The sequence below is a fragment of the Rattus norvegicus genome, chromosome 1, assembly GCF_021556685.1.
Source record: "Rattus norvegicus strain SHRSP/BbbUtx chromosome 1, alternate assembly SHRSP_T2T, whole genome shotgun sequence".
Taxonomy (NCBI): Eukaryota; Metazoa; Chordata; class Mammalia; order Rodentia; family Muridae; genus Rattus; species Rattus norvegicus.
In genome coordinates, this window is record NC_141534.1 from 28,380,863 (window position 1) to 28,399,123 (window position 18,261).

General features: G+C 40.1%; 1 protein-coding gene across 14 annotated transcripts in view; it reads left to right on the top strand.

Annotated features, from left to right (window-relative positions):
• The window catches only part of Trmt11 (tRNA methyltransferase 11), a 197,588-nt gene that overhangs the window by 114,364 nt on the left and 64,963 nt on the right, over positions 1 to 18,261 (top strand). Inside the window, exon 13 of one of the 14 annotated variants that reach the window (XR_015634094.1) lies at positions 16,259 to 16,341. The exons of the other annotated variants lie outside the window; for them this stretch is intronic. The gene's annotated coding sequence lies outside the window, so the exon portion shown is untranslated. The remainder of the gene's footprint in view (positions 1 to 16,258; positions 16,342 to 18,261) is intronic. 14 annotated transcript variants of the gene reach the window in all.

The window sequence follows — 18,261 nt, forward strand, 5'->3', positions numbered from 1 at the left end:
CCTCCTTATTAACATTTTCCTTCTCATAGGTTTAGCATGATTTCATCTTCCTTAAAGAGTACCCCTGAGATTATACAAACTTCAGCTAGTTCTAGTTGTCTTAGTTGAGTTCCCTTGAGCAAATGCAACCTTGTTAACCAATCACCAACCAGTCATTGAAGATATTCTATAAATAGGTGTGTCCACTATGGCTGTTGGGTTACATGCATGTCAGAATTACTATGAAGGCAATGTAATACATTTGTAGATGACAACTTTATGTTGCCTTGTCAAAAGTTGGGCAACCCCTAATCTTCATGGCCCCATGGAATGAGGTGAATGGGGCTGCAGATCAACTCTCTCCTAATGCTAGATAATCTTTGCACAGACAAAGCAATTTTTTTTTTTGGAAAAGGCTGCACACCATTAACGCTAAATTATGAAGTTTAAGTTTAGTTTAAGCACCGTTGTGGTAACTCAGAAATGAGGCTGCAGTCATGCTACACGATCATGACTATGAGAAAGAATGACATGAGATGTGTTTGTGTCTGTGGTGTATGTGTGTACACATGTGTGCAGGTCCATGTGCCTTCAACATGATCGTGTGGAGGCCAGGGGAGAAAAATCAGACATCCTTCTTTATTACTCTCTGTTTTAGATCTTTCCGTCTTTATCTTAGTACTGGGGTTGCAGGCACCTGTGACCATTACTGGCTTGTTATGTGAGTGTTAGCCGTGAATGTTAGCTGTGTGTGTGTAAAATTTTCATCTCGTGGTTGCACAAGGAGGGCTCTTATCCACTGAACAATCTTTCCAGGCCAAAAAAAAAAAAAGGTTTATTGAAGGCTAGGCAGCTCATTCCTACATGTGCCTGAAAATATGTGTATTTTGTCACAATGGAATGCATTTTGGTATATGGATACTTCTGTGCTAATGTGTTATATTCCAATGAGGAAACAGGGTTCATATCTTTATCTGTTATGGCTTTGTTATAGAAGGACTTTGCTCACCAGAGAGGGCATTTATCCATAATCTAGTTCCTCCCTCTTTATTCTTATAAAAGAGTGCTCTGAAAAGTCAAAGAGTCACCTTCCTGAGGGAAATGCAGAGATTACAATGGAGTAGGCACATTGGGATCAGGAGAATTGCCTGTGAAATCAAATTTAGGTATAAAGATAGCCCAGCAGCCATATATAAATGGGTCCCTTATGTAGAAACAATAGTTTGTACTGGGTAATTCAATAGAAAACATTAGCCATTTATCATCCTTAATTATCAGTCATCTCTAACTGCATCTGGTTTGCATTTTTTATTAGAAAGTTGTTGTTTTTTTTCAAAGTTGGATCAGGATGTTTTTTTTCTTCCGTTCCTGAATTCATTTTGTTTTTCTTTTTAAAATTCCATCACTAATTCCCATGCTGCGAGGAGGTTTGTATTTCATAAGACACAATAAATCAAGCAGCTGTAACATCGTCCTTACTGAGTATTTATCACAGGCCTTGCATTGCTGAGTTTACTCAAGGTTAGAGAGTCAAGCTGCTTTGAGGACAAACTTAGGCAGCATTGTGGGTACGCACGTAGCCCAGCAGAGGAGAGGAAGGTATAAAACTTCCGTCAGCTCGAGTGGGTGCAGCTGCTTCTGTAAAGCCAAGCGGCAAAAACTGACCCCATGACATTGTGGAGTTTGAGAGCTCTCTTCCTGGTATTCTGGACAGTGTACAATGCATGTGTTAGACTTTTTCCATGCATAATTGATGGTATGTAATATTATTCTCTTGTGCGGTAGTAGCAGCTAATCTTTATTAAGCATTTCCTGGGGCTGGAGAGATGGCTCAGTGGTTAAGGGCACACACTGCTCTTTCAGTGAATCCATGCTTGCATCCACAATGGATGGTTTAGAACCCTCTGTAGCACCAGCTCCAAGGAATCAAACACCCTCTTCTGGCTGCCTCCGGCCCACATATGCATATGTACACATGAACATGAAGTAACACACATAGTTTTTACAAATGCAGAGATTCCTGTGTGCTATGCATTGTGGGATATGCTGTAGTGCATATCATGTTCAATCCTCACAGCAATTCTCTGAGGAAAGTAAATATTATTTATATCTTTCTGAAGAGCAAACAAGTTCCCAGAAGATAATGTTGCATGTTGATTACTCATCTAATGAGATTCTGCGTGTAAATATAAAATAATAAATAAAAACTCCAAATATGCATAAGATAAACCTTTGTAACATCTCTGAAGAGAATACTTTTAACAATTTAAATCCCAAGAAAACATAAGAAAGTAATACTTTGTCTCTCTAGACCTTGAGAACTCCTTTTCACATAGGTTTTCTGATTCTATGTTTACTTTTAAAGTAATGGTTTGCTTAACAATTGGTTCAAAATTTTTTGAAAAAAATAATCTAACCCTGAACTTTTGAGTGTATACCATGAGCTGTGTGTATCCCAGGGTGATGTATCACAGCTTCCAGGAACAACGAAAGAGTACAAAAAGGAAAATAGATGTGGGGGATGGGTGTGCCATGTAAGTAAACACCCTAGAACTCACAAGAACACCTCCTTCACTATGACTCAGAGTGAAATGGCAGTGAGGGGTGCACTTGTGCTCTTGCAACCCTCTATGGATCGACCTATAGGGCAGGTCTGCATGAGACAGGTGGCCTGATTTCCTGGAAGATAGTTGTTCTGTGACTAACACAGGCAAACCAGTAGCATGCATCTACTAAGGACGCAGAGAGTTCCCTCTTTATCAAGGGTAGCAGAGACATACTATGGGTCAGAATGCATTAGACTTCTGAGTTCCATGATGATCTCTAATGTACCACAGCATTCCCCAAAAAGAGATGGACAGTCTATCATTATTAATCTACCTAAATGACAAAGAAACTTCAAATTTTGGTATCCAAAACTCCAACCTGAGTTGACATAATGGGGAGCTGAAGCCGCTCCCCAAGTGCCCATATCTAAGCCAATGGTTTATTACCATTGACTCTGACCAAAGAAGAGTTTAGGTCTCTTTGAAGGAAGATCCTATCATTGTTACAAGAGAACAACATGTTTTCTTCAGAAGGTTTGATGCTATTTCAGCACTGTGGAAAATGTATCAGCTAGGACTGTGTGGCCCAGTGTAGGGCTTTGGGTTTGAGCTATAGCACCTCAAAGAAAATAAGAAAAAGGAAAGAACAGGAAGGAAAAAGAAAAGACAGAAAAAGAAATCAAGAATTCTAGATCTTCCAGGAACTACTAAACACTTTCTCTTAATTACATTAATTACCATGGCCAAATGGTCCACAGTAACTTACCAGATAGTTAGAGTTTTAGTGGTTGAGGACTCAGATTTCTTGGTCCAGGTTTAAGCTGGTGTAGACTCAAGGTTGTAACTCCAGAGTATAATTGAAATAGACATCCTTGACCTTTGCCAGAGCCCTCATAGTCACTCTTTGACCTGTAGAATGAGGGTCAAAGTTTGATTATAGTTTGATGGGCAAAACCAAGGGTTTTCTTATCCTCACAAATACAGTAAACAAAAAGTAACATCTCCTGGTGGACTGCATAGATTAATGCCACTGTGCAATATTTGAAATTTGCAGAGTGATGCCTATAATATTCCCATTTAATCCAGTCACTTTGGTTTCGAAAGACTTTTAATGGATGTTGGAGAATGACTGTGAGTCACACAGTTATAATGGGGGCAATCCGTTTGCCACAATTTTTATTGGAACAACTCACCACCATTTCCAGCACCTGTCATATCAGTATGGACCTGGAAAATGCCATTTACTACTTACAGATTTGGAAGATTATATAAGAATAACCTGCTTACAGGTTTCTGCTTCTGGCCCAGGCAGAATGTAGCTTTAAGCTCTTGAGATAGGCTGTTCCACTGTTGCTCTGCACTCTCACAGTGTAGAAAGAGGTGACTGTCTTGAGGCTGTATAAACCATCCCACTGACCTTCTACATTACTAATATTACATTGATCAGATATAATAAGAGTAAAGGAGAAAAGTAAATACTTTAGAAGTATATAAACTAAGACGTAAGAGAAAAGCACAAAAACTTAAAAGTCTGCCATGTTAGTGAAGTTTCTGGGGGGTTCAAGTCACTTAGAAACAAAGATGGAAAATCAATTCACTGAAATAAAAATAACCCAGAGAAGTGGAGCTCTGAAGAAGTTGTCCCCGAAAACGTTCAGCTAAAAGTACAGCTAAAGATAGGGAATGATTAAAAGAAACAATGGAGTAAAGTGTGGATGCTATCTTACAGTGCTGTTGAGTGAATCCTCTCTTCTTCCTCTGTCTCTGTTTCTTTTTTCTTTTCCTCCTTCTACCTTGTTTTTCTGTCAGGGTACTGCTATCTGTCTTGGTTGTCCTGGTACTCGCTATGTAGCTTAGCCTATCCTTGAACACCAAGCACTACTCTTGCCTTAGCCTCCCAAGTGTCAGGATTGTAAGGTATGTCCCACCAGACCCAGTTGTGTGTGTGTGTGTGTGTGTGTGTGTGTGTGTGTGTGTGCTCGTGTGCGCTTGTGAGTGCGTGTGCACTCATGAGTGCCTGGAAGCCAGATGTTCTGCTGTATAAGTCTGTGCTATTTTCTTGATGTGGTCTTTATCTGAGCCTGAAGTTTTGCTGGGAGTCTAAAATATCCATTCTCTGCAGTGCTGGGGTCAGGTGTACATGGCATGCCTGGCTTTTTATGTAGATGCTGATAATTTTGAATTTAAATAATCATGTCAGCACATAAAATGCTTTTGCCCAACGAGTCATCTCTAGATCCGTGTCTTCTTTATGATGTATACTGCCTGGTGTCTTTTCCTACACCTGTTTATGTATTTTGGAGAGGTATATCTTTAGGTTATCTTCCTAATTTTCTATCAAGTTTTCCCTGTTCACTATTGAGTTCTGTATAGACTTTGCATCCAAACATCTCATTAAATATATACTTTGCAAATCTTTTCCCCAGTGCATAAGCTGCTGTTTCGTTGTTTCCTTTGCTATGCAGAGGCAGAATAGTGTAATTTAGAGCCATGCATTGTTGGTTTTGTGACCTGAGCTTTTGGTGTGATATCCAAAAATGATTGCAGGAAATGAGGTATTTTGGCTCCCAGTTTGAGGGGATACAGGTCATAACGGTTGGGACGACACAGCATATTGCTTCTTCTATCAGGAGCCAGGGATGGATGAATATGGGAGTTCTTCAGGCTTTCTCCTTTGACCAATGTATCGTTCATATTTAGGGTGGGTCCTCCTGGTTCAATTAATGCTCCCTGGAAAGATATTCCAGGCACACACACAGACTCTTCTCCTAGATTGGTTTTAAATTAGTCAAACTGACAATGAAGATTAACAATCACATAACCCGGGATAAAGATAATTGTGCCATTGTTTTCATGATAAAGCAGAGGCAACCCTACATCTGTGTCTCCGTAAAAGAACAGAGGGAGCAACACATCGGGTGAAACAAACCAAAGAGTAAAAGAATGCTGTGTGATCTTGCCTCTATATGAAACCAAAAAAACATCAATCTAATAGAGTACAGGAAATGGAGAGAGTGTGCTGAGAGCACACAGACATTTATTCTAAGCTGAATAAGACCTGGATACCTACCATACAGTCTAGGAACTGTAATTAATATAACCAGTTAGATAGTCAAAAATCGTCTTTGAGGTTACATTTTAAGTGTTTTAAGTACCTCCTCATATACAGTGCATTAGGCATGCTTTTGGTTACGATTACCATTTCATGATGTCTACACATATCTGAAGACATTGCTCTAAAAAGCTTGTATGTATACTATTTTATCAAGCATATGTTAATAAACTGAAAAATTACTCTTATAAAATGTCAATTTTTCACTAACTTTAATATTCTCAAGGGCAGTTCCTAAGGATCTGCCTTAGTTCCTGATATGCAGTGTCAGTTAATAGGTAGTTGGGATCGCTTGGTAGCATTTGATATTTACGGAGTGATAGATTTTCCTTTGGTTTCTTGTTGTTTCAAATATCTTCTCATTGAAACAAAACAAGCATTTGAACATGATTGGTATGACAGGCACAATGTGTTTTAAACTAGCAGAGCTGATCCTTCTGTCCTGAATGTGCACTTATGTTTTCTAAAGACTCAGGTTGTGTCAGTAGGCCACACTAGACCAGTTCGGCAGCCAGTCGTTGTCGTAGCTGAATGTAAAGTGATAGCCACCTGTTGTCTCTTTTCGACATCTAGGCATTAAAAGAACTGAGTAACTGAGAGCAGTAAAAATATTCCGTAAGATGATATAATGATGGACAAATGTCACTATACATCTGCATATGTATGTTGAATGTATAGCATGACAGAGCCCTAAAACACTGTGGACTTCGGGTGATAATGATGTGTCAATGTAGGGTCATCAGTTGTAGTAAATGCATCTCTGGGAATAGAATGATAGAGGGGCTATTGCCAGTGTGGAAGGGGAATGCATATTAGAATTTGCCATACCTTCCTCATACCAGTGCCGTGAACTTAAAAACTGCTCTAAAAACAAACAAAAAATAATGAAACAAAAAATATGGTTGTAAAATGTTATCAAATATCTATGATTTAAAAATCGGGAGAACACGTCCTTAGGCTAAAGTTTGTGCTGATTTATTAAAAACAACAGATTAAAATTACTCAATTTAGATAACATGCAAATATAAGTGCAGATAACATTTTGTACATTGAATGAATGTACATGCACGGGCTTCTCAAATTATGATTTAAGTACGTACGCATAAGTAAGTTCTGGGTAGAATCTATCAATGCTCTGAGAGTATGAGAAGAACGCTTAGCTGCAGAAGTCACACTCATCAGCTTCCAGACTACACAGCTAGCCAGACCTAACCTTGGTCTGTCCTCTTTTAGCCTCATACCCACCCTCAAGCCAACCCATGTATCACATTTTGTTAGCTATACTTCTTCTTCTTCCTTTTTTTTTAATTAACTTGAGTATTTCTTATATACATTTCGAGTGTTATTCCCTTTCCCGGTTTCCGGGCAAACATCCCCCTAATCCCTCCCCCTCCCCTTCTTTCTAGGTGTTCCCCTCCCCATCCTCCCCCCCACTGCTGCCCTCCCCCCAACAGTCTAGTTCACTGGGGGTTCAGTCTTAGCAGGACCCAGGGCTTCCCCTTCCACTGGTGCTCTTACTAGGATATTCATTGCTACCTATGAGGTCAGAGTCCAGGGTCAGTCCATGTATAGTCTTTAGGTAGTGGCTTAGTCCCTGGAAGCTCTGGTTGCTTGGCATTGTTGTACATATGGGGTCTCGAGCCCCTTCAAGCTCTTTCAGTCCTTTCTCTGAATCCTGCAACAGGGGTCCTATTCTCAGTTCAGTGGTTTGCTGCTGGCATTCGCCTCTGTATTTGCTGTATTCTGGCTGTGTCTCTCAGGAGCGATCTACATCCGGCTCCTGTCAGTCTGCACTTCTTTGCTTCATCCATCTTGTCTAATTGGGTGGCTGTATATGTATGGGCCACATGTGGGGCAGGCTCTGAATGGGTGTTCCTTCTGTGTCTGTTTTAATCTTTGCCTCTCTATTCCCTGCCAAGGGTATTCTTGTTCCCCTTTTAAAGAAGGAGTGAAGGATTCACATTTTGATCATCCGTCTTGAGTTTCATTTGTTCTAGGCATCCAGGGTAATTCAAGCATTTGGGCTAGTAGCCACTTATCAATGAGTGCATACCATGTGTGTTTTTCTGTGATTGGGTTACCTCACTCAGGATGATATTTTCCAGTTCCGACCATTTGCCTACGAATTTCATAAAGTCGTTGTTTTTGATAGCTGAGTAATATTCCATTGTGTAGATGTACCACATTTTCTGTACCCATTCCTCTGTTGAAGGGCATCTGGGTTCTTTCCAGCTTCGGGCTATTATAAATAAGGCTGCGATGAACATAATGGAGCACGTGTCTTTTTTATATGTTGGGGCATCTTTTGGGTATATGCCCAAGAGAGGTATAGCTGGATCCTCAGGTAGTTCAATGTCCAATTTTCTGAGGAACCTCCAGACTGATTTCCAGAATGGTTGTACCAGTCTGCAATCCCACCAACAATGGAGGAGTGTTCCTCTTTCTCCACATCCTCGCCAGCATCTGCTGTCACCTGAGTTTTTGATTTTAGCCATTCTCACTGGTGTGAGGTGAAATCTCAGGGTTGTTTTGATTTGCATTTCCCTTATGACTAAAGATGTTGAACATTTCTTTAGGTGTTTCTCGGCCATTCGGCATTCCTCAGCTGTGAATTCTTTGTTTAGCTCTGAACCCCATTTTTTAATAGGGTTATTTGTCTCCCTGCGGTCTAACTTCTTGAGTTCTTTGTATATTTTGGATATAAGGCCTCTATCTGTTGTAGGATTGGTAAAGATCTTTTCCCAATCTGTTGGTTGCCGTTTTGTCCTAACCACAGTGTCCTTTGCCTTACAGAAGCTTTGCAGTTTTATGAGATCCCATTTGTTGATTCTTGATCTTAGAGCATAAGCCATTGGTGTTTTGTTCAGGAAATTTTTTCCAGTGCCCATGTGTTCCAGATGCTTCCTTAGTTTTTCTTCATTAGCTATACTTCTACTGTCTTTCTAATCCTATATCTGAACCGGGACTACTCTGCTCATGGCCTCAATACTCTCGAGCAGGTCATTGTTTCCTCTTTTGGTTCCCAAGTCCACACTCTATTTTCCAAACCACTGTGACATTCAGCCAGCTGATGCATCTCCTTGCTCAAGTACTTGAATGAGGCCATACTGTCTACAGTAATGACTTCACACTTCTTGGCTCACATATGAGACCTTTTGTGCTGGGGTCAGGTGTATGCCCACTCTTACTTTTGAGCCATTTCCTCCAATATCTTGAGGCTTCATGATATTTCATGACTTTGGTCCTCTGCCATAGTTTCCTCTGAACATTTGGGATGGTATTTTTCTCTGTGTTTTAAGGAGCATGAGCTTTTGCCTTTGCTATATTGGAGGGCTCTCTCTGAGGTGGTGACCCTGTCCAATCTCCCCATAGCTTCTTGTGTTTACCTTGTATTCATATTATATTCTCATTTCCCATTTTTGTCTCTCTCTCCAGCCCCCCACAGAATTATAAACAATTTGGTTCAGAAGCTTAACCTTCTTTGTTCACCAAGTTTGGCAAAGGGAAGGCAGTTTAGTAAATACTTTATTGAACGAAACATTAATAGATAAAAGAAAGGAATAAATCTGTGAGTTTCCTACTCTCTTTACTGGTTCACAGACCTAGGGAAGTTAATCTTCACCAATTAAAAAGTATCCCAAGCTCTATGGAGGAACTCACTTTTGTTCTAACCAAAGACGTGACTCTTCAAAGACACAAATGATATTAAATGTTTTGTAAATGAACCCGCTGGAGTGCAAGAAGAAATATTATATTGGAAAACATTAAACAACCTGAAACAAAAGCAGATCACTTCCCGACCACAAATTGTAAATTAAAGAAACAAACTTTTCAATCAATATTAAGGAAATGCTGCTAACATGTCAAAGGGAGGAGACAGCTGAATCAAAGGGAACAAGACTGAGGAATGAAGACAAATAGAAGCAGAAAGCACATTAGCCAAGAGGCTAAAATGCCAGGAAGCCCATTTGGACAATGGGAGAAAAGGAAACAGATCCAAGCATTATACAAATGTCTTATTTCTATAGGATTGCCCCACTCTTCTCACTTGATTTTCTTTCTAAGCCAATCTTGGAAACTTTCCTCTTCCAGGTGGAGCCCTAGCTGTCACTTTAACATGATGTGTGTTTGTTCATATGCCACACAGGCGATGAATTATGAGGAAGGTGACAGCAGGCTGGGTGTACTTTTAAAGAACATGCGAAGGCCAGCTAGGCAAAGGACTTGAAAGCTAGACTCTTTGCAATGTACACTCCAAAAGAAATGCTGAAATTCCTTCCTCTTGTTTGTTAGGTTTCTTCAAATCTTACCACTTCAAAACTTGTCTCAGTTTCCCCAGAGTCTAGCTACTTTGGCTCTTTCTCTTGGCCTCCCTGGGAGCTTTGGAATCAGTTGATTTAATTGTCCATATTATTGTATTATAGTTATCTATCATTATGTTTTTGTGTAAAAACATTGTCTTTATAATTGGATTATTCTCTCTACCCAGAACTGTTACTGACTTTTATAGACCATTCCTGACAGTTATTACAACAATGTACAATGTATATTGTAAGCATTCATCAAATATTAACAATCAATCTATTAGATGAAACAAATGACATTTTATGAGAAAGATTATATTCCCCTTCAAAATTATTAATACAGAAAAAAATCAGTATATGACTATCTTTACCCTTTCCTTATATAGCAAATACTATTTATCTCCCCTTCTTTTGCAGAATATTAGTCTATGTTCTATCATACCAATATTTCTCAACCATGGATACATATTTTAATTGGCTGAGAATTAAAAAAAAAAGACCAGCAAACCAACACAAGTGCCAATCTTCTTAGTTCAAACTCAACGAGGAGATGTTGGGTGCCTTATAAAAGCAAAAGTCCCGGGCTTGAGAGATGAACCAGTGGGTAAAAGCACTTGGTGCACAAACATGAGACACAGAGTGTGAACCCACAGAATGAATGTAGCAGTCATATGCAAAGTTCAGGCCGCTGCAGTCCTAGCCTGCTTATCATACAAAAGAGGCCAGAGACAGGGGAGTCCTTGGAACCATGCAGGCTAATCTGCTAATCTGCTGTGCACGGCAGAAAAACAGCAAACAGATTTCATTTTAAACAAGGCAGAGGGCAACAACTCACATCTTGTGTTGTCCTCTGAGCTCCACATGTGTACTGTGGTGTACAAGTATGCAGGCACACCCACATTCACAAACATGAATATGTACATGTGTGCAAGTGTACACACAAACAGAACACACAAATCCTAAGTGATTCTATTCTTTAGACATGGTGGAAAACACCGTAATCTACCATCATTGATGAGTTAGTCTGTCAGCAAACAGCATTCAGTAAATACCAGAGCTAATCTATTTAAGTTTACCGTGGTAACTGTTCCTGTGAGCTTCTAATCGGTGCTTACCTGAGATGGACTAAGTTACATATGTGTGCTCAGGCTTTTCAGATATCCAGATAGCTCCTTCTTTAATTCATTAGTACATTTCTTCTGGAAGTACAGTAAATGGCATAAATATTTTAAAAGATTATTTTAAATGATGTGTATGCATGTGTTTGTGTGGGAGTGTGTGTGCATAGATGCATAAGCTCATAGAGGCCAGAAGAGAGCATGGGATCTCCTTTAGATGGTGTTACAGATTAAACTGTTTTATATGGGTTCTCTGAACCAAACTTGGGTCCTCTGTAAGAAGAGCATGTGTTCTTAACCACTGAACCATCTTTCCAGCCCTAAGTATACATATTTTAAAAGCATAGAGTTAAATGGAGGGATGGCAGGATAAGAAGCTTAGAGAGTTTGATAAGAACAGTTTCGATTGGTTCTATACTTGAGGACCAAAGCATGGAGGAGAACAAATTCACTTTACCAGGAAAAAAAAAATCCAAACCATGTACATCAGAAACCAATGCTGCTTTTATTATTAAGACTGTCTTGTTATTGATCAAGGGAAAGGTTTTTCAATTATTTGTTAATTGTGCTAGGTTCTTAGTGTTTTACAGATTGATGTTTCAACATCTTGTTTTATTCTTACTTTTAAGTTATTCACCAAGATCTCACTACATATCAGACTCTCCACAAAGCTCTTTACGCATAATCTTATTTACTTAACAGGCTGTTTGAGCCTCATGGTGCTGTAGCTTTTGATTTATCTACAAGGAAACCCAGGTAGAGATGATGAGGAACTTCGCCAGGGTTATATGGTTTCTGTGAAACACAGGCAGGAATGAAGCCTGAGTCTGTCCAGCCCTAGAGTTCTTGACCCTGTGCTGCACTCCAGACAGTAACTACCAGCACCTGGTGCTGCTAAGGAAAAATGGGATAAAATGCTTAACTCACAATGCAAGGGTGATGGAAAGAAATAAATTGTGGGGGTTTCCTTTTCATTTAAGTTCAACTGTAAGTCATTCATGAATTTATGTCTACTGTAATTGTGTTTGTAACTTTCCACTAGAATGTGTTTTGGATGATCTTGTAAAATTTCAAAGAAAATTCATAGGCTTCTCCCCCAGCGTTCAATGAGAAAGCTGAGCAGCCGCATGGCTGTAATGCTTGGTTTATTTATGTGAAAATTATAGAATATATTAATGAAACTGCTTTATGTTTAAATCAATGACAGCTCAACTACTGGTTCTTCAACATCTGGTGCTATTACAGGCAAATACACATGTGATATTGGCTCCAACCAGCCATGTGCTTTCCTCATGTTAGCCAGGTCTCCATGTTATTTTCCAGGCACTTCTCCAAGATGCTCCAGTATCTTTTCCCTTGGTGAACTCTCTCATTTCCCTCTCCATGCGCCTGAACAAACTTTCTTTTGTGGCCCTTTCTCCATCTGTTCCTTATTAACTGCTCTTGTAGGCCTCACAGTAGTACCTTCTCATGTATCTTACTGATGAGGTAGGATGCCTCTGTATGTTAAGCTATGGATTATAGAATGGCCCACGCAAGGCTCAAGGAAGATCCCCAATCTGTATCACTACTGGGAAGTGGTAAAATAGAACTTTTAATGGTAGAGTACAATGGGAGGAAATGAGGTTATTAGGTATATGTCCTTGACGGTGATATTGAGATCTTGGCTGCTTTGTTATCTGTTTTCAGCCATCACGAGGGGAAGGTTTCCTTTGTCTCATGTTTCTACTGTGAGGCCCAGAAGCAGTGGCCAACAAGTTATGGACTGAAACCCTTGAAGCCATGAGCCAAGACAGACTTCTGATCTCTTCAAACTGCTTCACTGCCAGTATTAAACAGAAGCCAGTTCATGACCCTTGTTTCTCAAGCACATAGTAGTTGCTTAATAAAAGACTGTTAAAATGTTGACTGGATTATGATTCAGATAGATTAGAATTTATTTGAGATCTTTACTGATGAGGTTGAGCAAAGCATTTGTCCTGACAGGGTTAGGTTTCTCTTCTATTTTTAAAACTTTTAAAGGAAAAATCCTAAAATAAAGCTTTATTGCTCTCAGTATATTAATAAATATGTGTATTGCTTTATAAAAGTAAAGCCTTTTCCGAAATTAGTTAATTAGGTCTGAGGGAATGTATGAATGTTAACCTTTGCAATATATAAGTCACTTTACTATTTGAAAAGTTGATTTATGTAATATTTGTTGGGGTTTAAGTCTCAGTCCGTGGCTGGACAAAACACACCAAGGCAACATGGTTCCACGTGGAGAGGTTTAATGAGAGGAGAAGAGTAGAGGAGAGGAAAGGAGGCTGGCCTTGGGCACGTGGTGGGAAGGGGGAAGGGGGAAAGAACAGAGAAGGACAAAGAGTAAGAGAGAAGTAAGAGAGAGAGGAGAGGGCAAGTGGCTCCTTATATAGTGTCAGGCACAGATGGCTGTTGCTAGGCAACTGTGGGGCGGAGCATACCTGGCTGTTCCCAGGTAGCTGTGGAGGTGGAGCTTAGACAGAATGCCAACAATATTAAATTGTACTATGTTGAGTCATCCTTATAACATTGTCTGGACTAAAACGTTAGACTGCCTCATCCAGACATTCATCTGTGAAGTTTCCGTGACTGAATTAACTGCTCTGGGAAGAAATCCTTACATGTGTGCTATGGTGTTAGTTTGTTATATGGGAAATGGCATCTGAATCCAGTCTTGTTCTTCAAAGCTCTTCTTTGAAACAGATGTGTTCTCTCCTTCTGAGGAGATCTGTGACAACTCCTTTTGGCTGCCATGGCTTGCTTCCCCCTCCCTATCTGCCATCGTCAACATCATGCAGCACAAACCATATAGTGTGGTGGCATTGTAGTGTACATGGCTGTCTCAAGAGTACTAGCTGTGTTATTTTGCTTTGAAATAATAAAGCTTAAACAGTTATTTGGCTGGGGGTACAGCTCATGGTAAAGCTCTTGTTTAGTGTAGTAGACACTGTGGTTGAAGGCCCACCTCTACAAACAAAGTAGGAAGTAGCCATCTATTGGTCTAAAGAAAGCTATTCATTTTGAAGGCGCACAGGTCACTCTCCTTTAGTATTTTCCAGAAGAAAACCACCAAATGGCAAGTAATTTTATATCTTAAAATCTCTGTAGTTTGCTCAGGTCCTGGCTCTCCAACTGTTGATACATGCACTCACATTGTCCAGATGGAGGGGTTAAAAATAATCCATCACCTACGTGTACGAGCCCTATGAACGTCCGTGTCATATGTGATCATATGGCTTTGCATTTTAAGAAGCTATGCAGACATATGAAATGACCAGTTCTGACAGTTACTCAGATGATTCAGGATAAAAGTAGCCTTATAAAATTTTATTTGGTATAATTAGTCATGATTACTTGACTCATGGTGGTAGAGTTCTCTCTGTTGCTTTTAGTTTCGGTCTTAATTCAAGGACCACACCTGGTTTTGTACCTCTGTTAGGAAGAACTGGAGAATACCATGAAAGCTATTTGACCTTCTCATTCTCTCCAGTGATGGGTCTTCTGTTTATTTCTTTACTTGTTAATGATATTTAGAGTCCATGGTAACTGCAAACAGCATTTGTCCTGGAAATTTCTAGAAATGCCAGGAATGTTTACCAATTTCCAGAGATTGTTTGCTGGATGATCAATAGGTACTGGGATTGAAAATTCTCACAAATTCACTTTCAACTTGGAATTCACAAGAAGTATAAACTCTACCAGTCTTGGGGATAAATGACACAACTACGAAGATGTCCAAATCAACCTCATTGTGTCCTGGACCTCTTGCTCCATTTCCTAAAGTTTTGAGGCTTCTCTGTGTGGAAAGGAAGGCTATATTCTAACCTGCTCCATGAGCTGTTAATTATTTCTCAAACATTTCCCACATTGCTTACTTAATGAGGGATAGAAAGAGGGAGATATTTTCTTGGGAAGTTATTATGTTATTTCCTTACAAGTCTAAATGTCATTTTGAAGTTTTATGGGTTATCTCCACATCTGGTCCATCATAAATCTGAGTGATATAATTAAAGCACAAAATTCATATTTTTTCTAAGTGTATTAACTCCATTACACTTCTTTTTTTTTATTTTATTTTTTTTTTATTAACTTGAGTATTTCTTATATACATTTCAAGTGTTATTCCCTTTCCCGGTTTCCGGGCAAAATCCCCCTCCCCCCTCCCCTTCCTTATGGGTGTTCCCCTCCCAACCCTCCCCCCATTGCCGCCCTCCCCCCATAGTCTAGTTCACTGGGGGTTCAGTCTTAGCAGGACCCAGGGCTTCCCCTTCCACTGGTGCTCTTACTAGGATATTCATTGCTACCTATGGGGTCAGAGTCCAGGGTCAGTCCATATATAGTCTTTAGGTAGTGGCTTAGTCCCTGGAAGCTCTGGTTGCTTGACATTGTTGTACTTTTGGGGTCTCGAGCCCCTTCAAGCTCTTCCAGTTCTTTCTCTGATTCCTTCAACGGGGGACCTATTCTCAGCTCAGTGGTTTGCTGCTGGCATTCGCCTCTGTATTTGCTGTATTCTGGCTGTGTCTCTCAGGAGCGATCTACATCCGGCTCCTGTCGGTCTGCACTTCTTTGCTTCATCCATCTTGTCCAATTGGGTGGCTGTATATGTATGGGCCACCTGTGGGGCAGGCTCTGAATGGGTGTTCCTTCAGTCTCTGTTTTAATCTTCTTAGTTGAACTGCAGATACAAGAGAGGCAGGAATAAGAACAGTTGGATCTTTCTGTGGATTTCAAGATTTCTTTCTTATTTTATATTCTCTACTCTGCAATGTATATGGAATTCTAAAATAGAGGATAAACACAAGTCATTGCACTGTAAGCATGTGGGACAAGGAGTTTGGAGACCAATAAGTACCAGAGACTTGAAATTGGTTTCTTACTAAATAGTTAAGTTTTTGACTCAACTATAATAACAACGAAATTTATACTTCAATAGTAATAAAATGATCACAACCTTGGAGTAATATTTTTTAACCCTGAACAAGTCTATGTCATCTGGTTAATTGTTTGGGGGCTGGGATTCATTCAAGAATGTAAACATAGAGAATAAGGTTAATTCTTAGAGATGAATTAAAATAATTAACACAATAGGTGGAAGAGTCCAGTTAATCAAGTACTTGAGTAGTTTTGAGACATGTCATACATGTGTATTCATTAAAACTAATGTGTTCATTTTGCAAGCTCCCAGGACAAAGAAGGTCAATGAATCAAAGTTAACTTTCTAGAAGTTAAAAGTCAACAGCAGAACGTTTACCCAATTGCTGGTAAGTTATGGAAGTATGTTTGGGCAAGTATGGAGGAAAAATGAAAAAAGAAAAAGGGTAAATGAAAGCTAAAATGAGTAAAGTTAGCTTGAGACATAGAGTAAGTTATTTCCCAGTAAGTTCTAGTTTCTGCAGAAGATAATTTGCCTGCGCTTTCATGTGGGGACTGCAGGTTCCTTCAGAAATCAGTTATACAACCAAAAACATTTGATTCTAATTATAGTAGTTTTCTGTTTGTTTGTTTGCTTTGTTTTTCTCTAGCTAGTACATGCATAGATTTCCCAGTCCACTGGCAACCATGGTAACTGTGATGTATGGTTTAAACAGTCACCTTGATGAGATTTAGGATCAGTATTAGAGACTCGTTTCTGCAGGGGGCTTGTGTGTGTGTGTGTGTGTGTGTGTGTGTGTGTGTGTGTGTGTGTGTGTGTGTGTATGGTTCCAGAGGATTAGCTACAGAGAAGACCAGCTCTTAATGTGAGCAGCATTTTTCAATCAGTAGTCTGTATACAAAGAGTTCTAAGGAGACATCACTGTTGATTTTTTGCATTCACTTTGTCCCCAGGAAGTATATCTGTTGCTGTTGATGCCATTCTTTGCTGATTCCTGGCTTCAACATCTTTAGCCATCTAACATGAACCAAAGAGCCATGTTCTCCAGAGACCTAGGTATTAAGCACTAGGCTGGGACTGCTAAGACACTCGACTTCCTTTTTTTTTTTTTTTTTTTTATTAACTTGAGTATTTCTTATATACATTTCGAGTGTTATTCCCTTTCCCGGTTTCCGGGCAAACATCCCCCTCTCCCCTCCCCTTCCTTATGGGTGTTCCCTTCCCCACCCTCCCCCCATTGCCGCCCTCCCCCCAACAAACTAGTTCACTGGGGGTTCAGTCTTAGCAGGACCCAGGGCTTCCCCTTCCACTGGTGCTCTTACTAGGATATTCATTGCTACCTATGAGGTCAGAGTCCAGGGTCAGTCCATGTATAGTCTTTGGGTAGTGGCTTAGTCCCTGGAAGCTCTGGTTGCTTGGCATTGTTGTACATATGGGGTCTCGAGCCCCTTCAAGCTCTTCCAGTTCTTTCTCTGAATCCTTCAACGGGGGCCCTATTCTCAGTTCAGTGGTTTGCTGCTGGCGTTCGCCTCTGTATTTGCTGTATTCTGGCTGTGTCTCTCAGGAGCGATCTACATCCAGCTCCTGTCCGTCTGCACTTCTTTGCTTCATCCATCTTGTCTAATTGGGTGGCTGTATATGTATGGGCCACATGTGGGGCAGGCTCTGAATGGGTGTTCCTTCAGTCTCTGTTTTAATCTTTGCCTCTCCCTTCCCTGCCAAGGGTATTCTTTTAAAGAAGGAGTGAAGCATTCACATTTTGATCATCCGTCTTGAGTTTCATTTGTTCTAGGCATCTAGGGTAATTCAAGCACTTGGGCTAATAGCCACTTATCAATGAATGCATACCATGTATGTCTTTCTGTGATTGGTTTAGCTCACTCAGGATGATATTTTCCAGTTCCAACCATTTGCCCACGAATTTCATAAAGTCATTGTTTTTGATAGCTGAGTAATATTCCATTGTGTAGATGTACCACATTTTCTGTATCCATTCCTCTGTTGAAGGGCATCTGGGTTCTTTCCAGCTTCTGGCTATTATAAATAAGGCTGCGATGAACATAGTGGAGCACGTGTCTTTTTTATAGGTTGGGGCATCTTTTGGGTATATGCCCAAGAAAGGTATAGCTGGATCCTCAGGCAGTTCAATGTCCAATTTTCTGAGGAACCTCCAGACTGATTTCCAGAATGGTTGTACCAGTCTGCAACCCCACCAACAATGGAGGAGTGTTCCTCTTTCTCCGCATCCTCGCCAGCATTTGCTGTCACCTGAGTTTTTGATCTTAGCCATTCTCACTGGTGTGAGGTG